Below are 13,876 nucleotides of genomic sequence, written 5' to 3' on the forward strand. Positions count from 1 at the left end.
ATCTGAAAGCTGAGAAAGTTCTAGGGATTTCTGAAAGTGTATTCTGTCTGAAATTGCTTTAAATTCTAACAGTGGAGTTTTGATAGTCATAAGAAGTATGTAGTTTATTGATGCTCTCTAAACTAGTTCAATCTACTTTCTTCTCTAATCTCAGTTCAACCTATTTTAATTAAATAAAACCTTCTAACTGTTAATTTAAATCTGCGGCGCAAGAACTCGAAGGATATTTTTCTCATTGCTTAATGTTATCATTAGGTTAGTGTTATCAAAATAGTCAAGGACAAAGGCGATCACATGCAGCTTTGCCTACAGTACCAAGACAAGCACAAGTACTTCCATTACTTAAGTACCTTTCTTCATTCATAAGCTAAATATTTGTGTTAGTTCATGCAGAAACCTCATTCAGTTTCAAAATATTCATATATTTTTCCACGATACTCCTCGCTTCTTTTTAAAAATAACATCAGAATGTAAGCAACTTCATCTGCAGTTATAACTGTGTTTAGAAGGGGCCGAGTGGTGGCTAAAATATATTATCCTGATCCTACCGCTGAGAAAGGATGAATTCCACAGTTGATGATGCTATTATTGCTCATAAATATTTAGAACGTTCTATTCTGATAAACTTAATTTTCTCGTTGCTTAGCATTTCCTCTGTGGTCATAGGAAGAAGTTTTATGATCATTGTGGTTTGGCCCGAGTCTCGCACTAAAAGTGATGTAATCTTTTACGAGCATGTTTAGCGTAGATGTATTCCCACCGATATTGCATTTACGACGGAGGAAAATTGGAATTGTTATGCCTCACGTGTTTTCATTGCAAACATAATAAGACATGCTATTTAACAGAATCATGATGCATTTGTTTTACTAGTTGGACTCTATAGAATCACGTTTAAGGACTCGATAATAAATAAGCTTCCCTTTTTTGCAATATTTTTGTTCTAAAATTCAGTAGGGTTTTATCATAGGTTATTTTGAAAAGAGGAAGCTGCAGAATAAGCAAAATAATTTAATTATCATACAAAAGTGGAGCCTTGAATCACGAATTAACCGGCTCATGAACAAATTTTCAGAGCGCATAATGTCTTAGATGATAAATGATGATTCCAGATAAGGAATAGGTAAACCGGCAAAGAATAATACTCTAAAACACAATTAATGCAGACGTAGAAGGGCCTTCCTTTCAAATTTCACAAAATTTGTAAAAATGGTGATACGACATCATCATCCTGATAAAGCCGTGGCATCAATATTTGCATTGCGACAAAAACAGCAGTAACCTGATTTTTTACGGAATAGGATTTGTTATTTTGCACATTTGGCTTCTTCACCGTTTTTTTTTTTCTCTTACGCCGTCAACTTACCTTCTTAGAGGTACGGTAAAATCTAATTCAGGATTCCCTGTTTTTATATATTTCAATGCTGTATTAAAAATTGTGTAAATGTTAGTTTTGCGTATGTGTCAGGTTTTATGAATTCCACTAGTTTTACATGACGAATCAACAAAATACAATTTTCTAAACAATGAATTGGGATCCAGAAACGAATCAATATATTTTGCAGTAATTCCTACGAGGAGAATCGTTTAGGTTTACGAACATTTCGAATGAAGAAATAATTCAAGAACGAGTTAAGTTCGTATACTAAGGTTTCACTGTATCTAGAACAAAAGTTACACTTTAGATAATAAATAAATGTTTAAAAGTTAAATAAACACAGAGGCAATTACCGTATGTAATATAAACTGCATAAAAGTAGTCATGTCTAATTGAGTATTCTCAGTTTACGCCTGCGTCCAATAAGTTGGTTTCCATATTGTAAAATATTGGACTTAATTAGGTAGCTTGCCTGTCATTCTAATCATAACCGTGCTGTCATCAAATATTCATTTATATATTTGTACCTTAAATTTCATTTTAAAATGCTAGGAAAACTTATTTTGGAAAAATGCTTATATATTTTTTGTAAATATTTAAATCCTTTAGCATTTATGTAAATATTATGTATAGTTTCATTTAGTTATTAATTTATTTGTTGTTTTCAGCGTGACAGTTTTAGCCTTTAATTTGTTTTTAATCGAACTTGTGGCCACATTATTTGCATACAAAAGTTTATGTGTTATATATAATTATAATTTTTTCCATTCTTAGACCAACAGGGTTTTAATTTCAAAAATACTTCAAATATGCAAAGACCTCAAGAGGATTACATCTCAAGCAGAATTTGAGGTATGTAGAGATATGTTTTGAAAAGCCTAGGCAATAATGTTTGTTCCCGTGTCGGCGGTATTTAACAACTTTACGTCAGCTTGACAACTTTCTAGAAAGTTCTGGAAAACACATTTTCGAAACATTCTTCCTGAAACTTGAAGTCCGAACTACATTATTAGCTCATTACTGGAAGAGTTGGAAACACTGAGAGCTTTAGCAGTGATTATCACAATTAGAAGGAAAAAATTTTGTCTGATAATAAATGCTAAGTTTAGGGAGAAAAAAGAAAGGAGAGGAAAGAAAAGGGAAATTTCTTTTATCGTTGCTGAAACGAAATGTTACTGTAGTTCACTTTATCATTACCAAGTTTATTTCACTCGTAAGAAATTATTCCAACATGATTTCTTTGTTTCTTGTAAGTTTTTTTCTTTATAAACACATGTTCGTGCATACACAGAATAAATAATTTAAATTTACATAAATTTATCTGAAATTCTATAAAGGATGAGAAACCCAAATAAATTGTATTTGAATATAAAACTATTAATCCTAGCAATCAAAATATTATACTTCTATGTTCTTTATATCATTCAGTTATTTAAAAAATATTTTTAATGAAATAAATTATTCCGGTTAATGCGTTTAATTATTTTGGAATAAAATTACTATTGTACATTTTATATTGTAAATTATTTATTTTATATTATACACGTCTTTAGAAGTTTGCGTAAAGGTATCGTTTAATGAATTCAGATTTATAATTTGAAATTAGCACGTATCCTCTACACGTTGATAAAACTTATTAACGTAATTTTATTCATGGCATAAATCATTCCACGAAATATGTGGAATAATTAAAGTTGTATTTCACTGTTGTAGAAATCCACTTCGGTTTGAAGAAAAGAAGGCTTGAAATTTCAATGTCATCCTTCAAATGAGTTTAGAAGTTTTAACAAATAAGTTATGAATGAAAACTGATCAAAGTAAGTTTCGAACTAAATAGTGCGTCTAGTAATTTTAAAATAAACCATATACGTGCTTTAGACGAAGATGAGAGATGAAGTTCGCTCTAATTATTTTGTTCCCGTGAAATTTAATAAACACGTTCCTTGCCAGTGGCGCACATATTGGTGATTAGTTTAATGAGACGAAGTATGTTCTGGCTCTACATCGTAAAACAATTCATTACGGAATAGCTCGGTAGGAATATTGCACTTCTTGAATTGAGGTTGTTCTAAGGCTAAGAACGTGAAGTGCCTTCATTATATCAAATATTAACAGAGTTCTGATATGAGGCAGCACTGAGAACTCTGAAAATTGCCTTATTGATTCAATTATGACACACTTCCTTTAGATTCAATACAAACGAATTATTTAAATACTTTTAAAACACTTTACGAAGCCTTATTTTCACTGTTTGCTGCTTCATGATAGTTTTCTTTAAGAACTTCAACTTTTTAAATAGCATTTTATAGCTGTTCTGAAACAAATCAACCATTTGCAATGTGCTTGATAACTGACAAACAGCCATTATGCAACTAAGAAAGTAATAAGCAGTGTTAGAAGAGTCATTTATTATTTACAATACTGATTTAATATTTGTAAAAATTATTATATAAATTATATTATATAAATATATCAAATTATATCAGTAAACTACGCTATTAGAAAGCAAAGTAAAATATGAAAACTGTGCAGCAAAGATTTGTACTATACTGAGTTAGGAACAACTTTTTTTAATTATACTAATGTTATGAATAGTAAAAATACTTTAAGAATGAAGGTATATGCTAGGTACACTTACAAGAGATTCTGATGTAATGTACCTGTCTTACGTCGATTCTGATAAGAGCTAATTTCATTTTTTCCCTTGATCTACTTGATTTTTATAACAATCTAATATACTAGGTTTCTGTTTAATTTTAAAAATATATAATTTTACATAAACAGCTATAAATTATTTACTAGCGTGCAAATATATTTTTTATAAAATTAGCAAAGGAAAACTTCAGAAAATAGGTAAGCTTATTCTGTAAACTGACGATTATGTTTCCTTTCGTTAAAGTTGTACATTAGCCCTTTGTACTCAAGCCAATGAACACTGGTAGTTGGGTCCGAGGTTCAAGTCCCTGTGGCCTGTATGGCTGCCGACGTGGGTGGTTTCGTGAGTTTCTTCATGTGGGACAGGGATATGAGCCAATTTCTCTTTAAAAACCGTCAGCGGAGCATCCCTCTCTTTCTATGCAGCGCGAAAAGGCGAAGCAGGTAATACATAAAAAATACTCTACCCGGAACCATTTTATGGCCAACAGATCAGCAATTTGACACGTCACGTGTTCGCAAAAATGTAGACTAAGCAATTCCGGAATAGAATTTATCAAAAATTTAAAGCTAAGTGCAGGTCTTGATGTATACCGTTCTATATTTCACCATGAAAGTACTACGTTTCGAAGGTCTGTTTCTTTGAGGCTACAAGCTTCCATTCGCTTAATTAACTTTGCAAACTACGTAATATTTTGTGAAGAGAATAAAGAGAGCTAATTGACATTTACGAATATTCCCGATCCCTTACTTTAGAGTAGAGTTTAGAAGGCATCGTAAATGAGCTACCCGCGTTTTCTTCCAACGGAACATTAGCTGTGATGTTTACTATAAAACCATATCTCTGATTTTAATATGCCATTTCAACAGAAAAATTTAAGGAAACCTACAATTTTCAAAAAGTTGTGCTGGCGTATTTTTTTTTTCGTAATCACTAACAAACTTTAATGTCAATTAATAAAAGAAATCCAAGTGGTGTGCTTACCTTCTTTAATATGTTGGATATGTTACACCTGTTATAGTAATCTTACACCAATTATTAAGCATGAAAATTATATGATAAGATTAAAAAACTGAAAAAAAGAAATGAAGGCACCTTAATCACTGATTAGCAGCTAACGTCCCAAAGAATGTGATTAATTTAGAAGTCAGCGTATCAAAGCAATGGCTGATTGTGGACGTAAGTTTGCCTGTCGCCCAAAGCAAAAGGTGTAATACGTATACTAAAACAACGTGATACATGTAAAGTATGAATTAGAGAACGTTTTATTAATTTGTTCTAATAACAGATAAGAACCAGTATTTCTGATGTTAGAAACGTGCGTAATCCAGTGTTCCATTTTCAATGTCATTCTGTAATTTCTATTCTGTAATTTGACCTGGTGAATCCGCCGTTCAGTTGGATTACCCACACTCTCTGGCAAATATTCAGGCCGTTTATGAATGTTAAATTCATATATCATAGCTGACTAAAGATTTATTGCACTATTCTTGCTTATATTATATGTGGTTCAAAATATGTGATTTGATATGAATGGAAAGTTTGTGTCTGGAAACATTTAAATACTTTTCTCATGAAAATTAAAGGCAGTATTCCTTTCCTTTACCCCATTTTGTTGAAATGCTTTTAATTTGGGATAGATGTGTCAAAAAGAAATCAGACGTTTTAACCAGATTTTTGTAAAAAAAAATAATAATCCTTTATTATCTAGAATTATTGTTACTTTGATTAATAAATTTTAGTGAAATTAAAATAGTGAAAAGAGGGACACTTTTAAATGTAAGTAAATTTCTTAATTTAATTAATTTGCAACGTTTTGATGCCCCTGTATAGAAATTTAATTTTATAGTTCAGTCATTGTCCCATAATTAGGACTCTTATTCATTACATCGAAGTTGAATTCAAATTCGCAAGCAAGATCGATCGCAAGGAGGTATTTTTCTGTGACCTTCAGCAAGGAAAATGTTTATTATTAATATTACTTATTATTACTAAACAAAAGTATCTAAATGCGTGGGCATTTTCATATTTTTGTCTTTGTTTGAGTAACTTTTTCAACTTTCTTCACAGAATTGCGACAATATCACTAAAATGATAAAAATTTTTTGTGTTAATTTAAATTTTTCCCTTAAATGATTATGAACAAAATATTTCTAAAGCAGTCCTTTTGTGAATTAAATAATATAAGAAGTTTCATTCTGTTAAGCAATTTTGTATGTTAATGTTATCTTATCAACTATTGATGTTCTTTTAATCAGACCTTTTTTCTAATAAAACAAATATTACCAAAAATATCAGCTACTTACTATGAAACCAATCCCACAGTAATATTAAAACAGTAAAGTACAGAAAGACTATGATTAAATAATTGTGATATTAATATCTATTTGTCAAATTCACATATATTTGAAATGTTAAAATATGTGATATATATATTGTTACGAAATGTCCAGGCGCGGTAAGATAGCTTCCCCGCAAAGCAGTTTTAGGGTTGCCGTAAATGGCAAGGGAAGGCAAAATTGCCACGTTTGGCGACATTTGGCGATGAAATTGGCGATATGTCAGGGACGGATGGAGAACTTTCTGGAACGAATTCTTACCGGTTTAGCCCAGAATGTTCTAGAGCACAAGCCGAAAGCTACTTAAACCAGCTGGTCCGCAGTCAGTCATTGAGCGAGCTGTAGTGTCTTCGAGATTGCCTCTTTGAAATGGCGACTTAGTGTGTGCCTCGAGAGTGCTAGATAGATAGTATCGAGCTGGTGTCTCGTCTAACGAATCTATCCCTGCGGAGTCGATCGAGTTTACAGCCGGGCAGCAAGTGCCGAGTGGGTCGTCGAGTGCACCGAAGGAGTCTTTTAAACTTCGTTCAAACGGGGGCGTAAAGGGCACAAGTGGTTAAAGCCGAGCTCCGTTGCCAAGGCAACCAGTCTGTGCTACGTAACAAAATCTGGTTTAGTGCTCGTGGCATAGGGTTCAAAGTTTTGAACTTTACGCCGAGTTTGCGATAAGCGTCAACCAATCAGAGCAACGCTAAAACGAAGCTGCGTTCTACAGAAGATTTCGCTGTCACAAGTAGAACAAACGCGGGAAATCAATCGAGCAGGATAACAGCGCGGGAAAGTTGTAGACACATCCACACATGCGCAAATTTAGCTTCTCTTATTTGGCCACGGCTTACACCCCGTTCTCGCAAGTGTGAACGGAATTCCCGTATTTTATGCTCTTATGACTACGCCTTACGCGGCCGTCTGAATGCAGCCTAAGTGTATCGCGATTAGTGCATCGTCGAGAGAGCGTATTGAGCTCCGGGAACGACTGAACCGAAGAGTCGGAAGCTGTGCTCTTTTGTGTCGTCGAGTGCATCGCGAGTTGTAGCGTGGAGAGTCTCGAGATTACGTGGAGTTCCGAGAACGACGAAGCAGAGTCGTAAGCTGTACTCTGGTGCTTTGCAGTGAAGCTGTCTCCACCGTGATAACCTGATAACCTGAAGGCTGTGTCGCTGATCGTGCAGCGTGTTTATAGTGTCTTCGACGACTGTAAAAGTGTTTTGGAGCTCTCCTGATTAATATTGGTAAATAAAGCGTGTTTTGATACTCCATGAAGTAGTATTGTCATTATTCACTCCAAATCCATACAAACCCCGTACGAACGTGAAGGAAGAAAATAACGTAACAACTGGTGTCTGAAGAAGAAAAACGTAACAATATGAAATCTTATTTTGTTCATGATTTTTTTAGTTGATAATTTCCCATAAACTGCAAGAAGAAATTAAATTTCTTTAAATTATTTAATAATACCAATTATTTAATTCTATAAAAATTAGCATACACATAAAAATGTATTATTCTTAGTCAGTTTTTAAGAACTTTAACTACTTTACATATTGGCATATTTTGATACAACTTCTAATATCTTCAACTCTTCCTGCCAAAAAGCACTATGACTAAATTCCACCAGTGTGACCAAATTCAATTACAGCTTTTTCAGATAGCTATAATGAATTGTCAGAAATAACTTTTGTCCAATATGCTTTTTCAAAAAACGTAAAATGCTTATGAACAGGAAGACCCTTTTTGGGATCAAATACCCGACGAGGAAATTTATCCTTGTCAACAGAAAAATTTCGGATTTTCCAGGACATTTTTAAAGTTTTTTGTTTATAAAATGCCGGACGGGTAAGATGTATGCTTGGCAACAGAGACAATTTAAGATTCATGGTTTTTGACCTTGTCTGCACTCACGATTCTGTCAAAGAATCAATAATAATCAATGTGGAATAATTTACTTACTTAATATTCCATTATCGGTGGTTCTTGTGTTATATTGGCCTAAATAACCACACTTTAACTAGATATATTTAATGAAGAGAAGACTATGTACAAGTATTATATACAGATTACAGGATATCTAGTTTATACCACTCTCAACCACTCTCATCAAACTCTCAACTCTCTCTGATGAAACTAGCTAAACATATGGGCGGCGCAGCGCCCTCTACATCACTCCTCACCTGTACTCTTTAACAAGAGTACCCTTTAATACGAGTACACACACTTACCTACATAACAATATTAATATTAATTAATAATGGTTTAATACTAAATAGTACGACATATATAAATGAATAATATAAAAGAATAATCTATACTAGTATATATACCAAAACCACAAATGAGCATAATAATTAAAAATGCAATAATAAACTCAAATAATATCAAAAGTTCTAAATTAAATTTCGAAAGGATATAACATTTGGACCGATCTTCTGAATTGTCCTTTGGGCGTGGGAACGAGGCACACTCCAACATGCCCATCTCTTCCTATAATCACGTTTTCCAATTACACCCATGTCCCAAAGTAGTTTGGATTGTTTTGGTCCTTCTACCAACACAACGTCTCCAGTCTTAAGGTTCCGCTCAGATGTAGGATTAGCAAAGTTATGCGCATTTCTAAGATGTAGTAAATATTGCTCTTTCCACTTAATCCATGTTAATTTTAAGAGCCTAGATTGGTAAAGCTTCCTCTTAGTTAAAGTCTCTTTCTCTGACACCTTGTTAAAAATTTTCAAGAAATGCTCGGGAAAGTTATATGTATGACGTCCTGGCAGCAAAAACTGTGAAGGTGTGAGCGGGCGAGGTTCACCCAGCTCGTTGCTTTCGTATGTTAAAGGTCTATTATTTAATACACACTCGAGTTCAGTTAATATTGTAGAGAGCTCTTCGAAAGTCAGTAATGCTCTCCCTAAGATTTTCTTCAGAGGTTCCTTGATGCTTCTCATCAAACGCTCCCAGAACCTTCCCCACCATGGGTAGCGCTCAGGTATGAATTTTCATGTTATCTCTTTGGATGTCAAGAAATCTCAAACGAACTTCGATTTAAGCAGTATAATAGGATGTTTTTTGTCATCTATTAATTCTGCTTGTTTCAAACGACCTCTGACATGCAAAATACCTCTACTGTCCAGATATGGTGCTAAACTATAAAGCTTCGAGTCTGGTGTTATTAGATTAGTCCTCTCTAGTTGTTGAATATCCGAAAAATAATTCTCTCTCTGGACTTGTTTCATCCAGTACTCCTCAGCTTCTTGGATCTCCAATACAGTAAGAGGACCTTCTGCACAAGTGTGTTTTCTTAGCTTGGCGACAATCCGCTTTACCCATGCTGCAACTGTCAACAATTCTTCCAGACTGCTGAATTTGGTAATGTTTGATGCAGTTTCTCGTTCTCGAACCGTCACCTGAATATAAGTGCTTGAACTTTCTAAATTTTTAGTATGAGTTTCTGCTTTAATCTTTTGCTCAGACCATCGATCTTCAGAATCTTTCAACCATGATGGACCATGCCACCAATTATTATCTTTCACCAATGCATTTGCTGTTTCACCATGAGTTAACTTATGTGCTCGGTTTTCCGACCCTGGACAATATTTCCACTTATCAGGCGAACTACAGTCTTCTATTTCTGCAACTGTATTCGACACGAACTGCTTCCACTCACGCACTGACCCCTTTATCCACCGCAAACAAATTTCTGATTTCGTCCACAGAACTAACCTACCTACCAAATCCTGAAACATTTTCAATAAATATTTCCCTAACCTAGCTGCCACTACAGCCCCCATCAATTCCAACCTAGGGAGGGACAACTTTTCAACGAAGCTATCCTACTATTTGACATTATAAACGACGTATATACCTCTCCTCTCTCATTCTTATGTCTAAAATATGCCACCGCTCCATATGCCACTACTGACACATAACTGAAAATATGAAGTTCAACCGAATGACCTTTACTTAGAACTTCTGTAAAATAGTACCTCTCTATTTTCAACGCGTTTAATTCCTCAATAGTAGCGCACCATTTTGTACCGTAACTCTTCTGCTATGCACCGTAACTCTTCTGGCAACTCTGAATCTCTATCCAAACCTCTCTCCCATATTTCCTGCATCAGTCTCTTAATTAGCACCACAAATTGAGAAATAAATCGGACTTGGTCAAACACCTTAACTGCTGTGCTTAACACCGATCTTTCACTATTTCTCAACGATTCTAAACTATTCAACAATGATGTAACGTCTAGACTAGAAGAGAAACACGCTAATGTGACAATCAAAATCGTAAAAACAACCTTGTATTTAGCGTAAGTATAATGAAATACTGAGTCGATTTCGAGGGCAGCTAAAGGTCCCTCCTCATCAGAAGAAAGAAATACCTATAAAGAAGAAAATAAAGGAGAAGGAGTCTCAGAAACACGTGGGCCTTATCAGCACTGCTCGTGGTTATAACTGGATTTTTAATCAGAGTTGCACTGGCCGCCTACTTTTACTGAGCCAGGCTATCTGATCAAGCATAAAGGACAAGAAAATTTAGCGAAGTTAAAATAGGGAGCGAGGGACAAATGCACCTTCACGCTCAAAAGCTGAACTTCAAATAATGAATTTCATTCATTATTTGAAGTTCATTCATTGTTTGAAACTGCATTACTTCATTCATTATTTGAAACTGCATTACGTCATTCATTATTTGAAACTGCATTACTTCATTATGAATAATGCAGTTTCAAATAATGGAAACTACATTACTTCATTCATTATTTGAAACTGCATTACTTCATTATTTGAAGTTCAGATTTTGAGCGTTAAGGTGCATTTGCCCCTCGCTCCCTATTTTAACTTCGCTAATTTTTCTTGTCCTTTATGCTTGATCAGATAGCCTGGCTCAGTAAAAGTAGGCGGCCAGTGCAACTCTGATTAAAAATCCAGTTATAACCACGAGCAGTGCTGATAAGGACCACGTGTTTCTGAGACTCCTTCTCCTTTATTTTTTTTCTTTCTAGGTATTTCTTTCTCCTTATGAGGAGGGACCTTTAGCTGCCCTCGAAATCGATTGAGTGTTTTATTATAATTACGCTAAATACAAGGTTGTTTTTACGATTTTGATGTAACGTCTACTCTCAAACCAACCTCATCTAAGTTCCACACCACTTTCAACTTACTATCTCTCGTAAACCGTCTTTCTTCACACAACCCATTCTGAATCCACAAGTCATACAACTCTTTAGAATTATTGTTTAGCTTTCTGAAATTGAAACTCGCGTCTATCAAAATAAATAACGCCTCTGATGAAAGACCGAAAGCTGACTCAACACTTGCCCCTCCATAACACAAATCGTCTGCATACAGGGAGCTATTTAATATCTCGACACAGTTTTTGTTTGTTTTGCCGTATTTCTTAAAATTATATTTGACCGTTGCACTCAATAAAAACGATGAACAATTACATCCAAATAATATTTTGTTCATTTGCATAATTTTAAAGTTCTCACTGTTATTATCAAGATACCAGATAAATTTTAAATATTGTCTATCTTCCCTTGCTATCCCAATCTGCTTGTTCGCCAATTGGTTGATCTGTAGAAGGAAGGAGGCGTTCGATGCATTCGCTAAACTTTCCGACAGAAGTGACTGGATCTGGAGTTCCAGGAGTAGAAGTAGGGAAGTTCCAGGAGATCATCCTTCCAAGTAGATCTGAAACCTAATAAAATTGTAGGCAATACAGCAGTCCACTGATTATTGCTATGCGCCATGATTTCGGATTTCAACTGCCGATGAAATCTTTTAACTTAGCCATATGCAGACATCTGGTACGGTGTCAAGCTGTATACAGGAACTTGGTGAATGCATTGAAGAGTGATGATTCAAATTGCCTTTCTTGGTCGGTAGCTAGCTGGATTAGAGCTCTGAATCTGGAGATCCAACCAGTGTAAAAGACTGCTGCAATAGTCTGTGCAGATATATCTACTAACAGAAATGCTTCTGTCAACTTCAAAAAACAATCGACACATGTGAAACAGTATCAAAAGCCTTCGGATGGAGGAAGATGACCCACGAAATCAATGTGCACGTGTTTCGAATATAGAACTAGGTCGTACAAAAATCCCAGTTTTACTTTTTGTATGGCGTGTCACTTTAGATTTCTGACACTGTAACCACTCACGAGTCCAAGATGCCATATCCGCTTTTATTGAAGGCCAAATACATCTTTCGTCGATCAGCTTTACTGAGGCTATAACTCCTGGGTTTGAGAGAGAGTAAAAGCTGCTAAACACTGCTGGACGTAATAATTGTGGAATGAAAGGGCGAATGTGACCATATATCACAGTTCAGAATAACTGGAGGCTGACCAATAGGGAGTGGCTGCAGCGCTAACGAGGTAGTCAAATTTTCTGATAAAATATATTGCAATTCTGCATAATTTTCCTTCTCCTTTACAAGCTGGTAATAGTCGATAGCGGTTGGTGTGCTAATAGTACCTATATGAATCCGAGACACCACATCTGCTACCACATTGTCTGAACCTTTTAAGTAGCGAATATCAGTCGTAAATTGGCTGATAAAATCCAGTTGTCTTTGTTGTCGTAGGGAGCATTTATATTTTTACCAAAATGCAAATGTAAGCGATTTGGGGTCCTTGAATAAAATGAAGTTACGACCTGCCACCATATGTCGAAAGTGTCATATGGTCATATACAACGTAAGGAGCTCTCTGTCGTACGCGCTGTACCTCTATTGTGTTAGAGATAGTTTTTTTATTAAAGAATTTCCGTCCTTTTTCAACTTCTTGGTGAAGAGTTGCACCCGTATCTGTGTCAAAAGCATCAACTAATATTGCGAGCGGGGCCTCCGATGAAGAATGGTACATGGTAGAAGGACCTCTCCGTGGCGTTGACAGGTCCTTCTTACATTTCTCAATTGCATTTGTGGTTACTTCCGTCCATGCGCTTGGTATTTTATTCGTCGCTCCCTTTAGATATGTATTAAGCATTGCTTGTGTTTTTACAGCCTGCGGAATAAAACTCCGGTAAATGTTGTCCATAACCAGAAAACGCCCAAGTTCTTCACAATTTCTGGTTTGGGGAAATTAACTATTACTGAAACTTTCTTTAATAAGCGAGTAATACCCTCGGGAGTTATGATATGTCCTAGAAATTTCACAACTGATTTAACCAATACACATTTAGCTGCATTTAGTACTATAACATAATCCGTGAGTCGCTGGAATACCATCAACTTGTTGCATGTGTTGCGTGCTATTTTCAGATGCTACCAGTACATCATCAAAGTAAGTGTGCACAAAACTCCGTTCCGCTGAGAACGTGATGAATGACTTCTGGAATGTAGCCGCAGCATTCGATAACCCGAATGGCATGAGCAAATATTCTAAGAGACCAAATGGAAAACTGTTTTTGGCACATCATTCTCTAACGGGAATTTGATAGTACGCTTTTGCCAAATAAAGAGTTGAAAATACCGGCTTCCCATCTAACACTTGTAGACAGTCCT

The sequence above is a fragment of the Stegodyphus dumicola genome, chromosome 7 (assembly GCF_044657685.1).
Source record: "Stegodyphus dumicola isolate Sdum_Otavi_A_Nest chromosome 7, ASM4465768v1".
Classification (NCBI taxonomy): Eukaryota; Metazoa; Arthropoda; class Arachnida; order Araneae; family Eresidae; genus Stegodyphus; species Stegodyphus dumicola.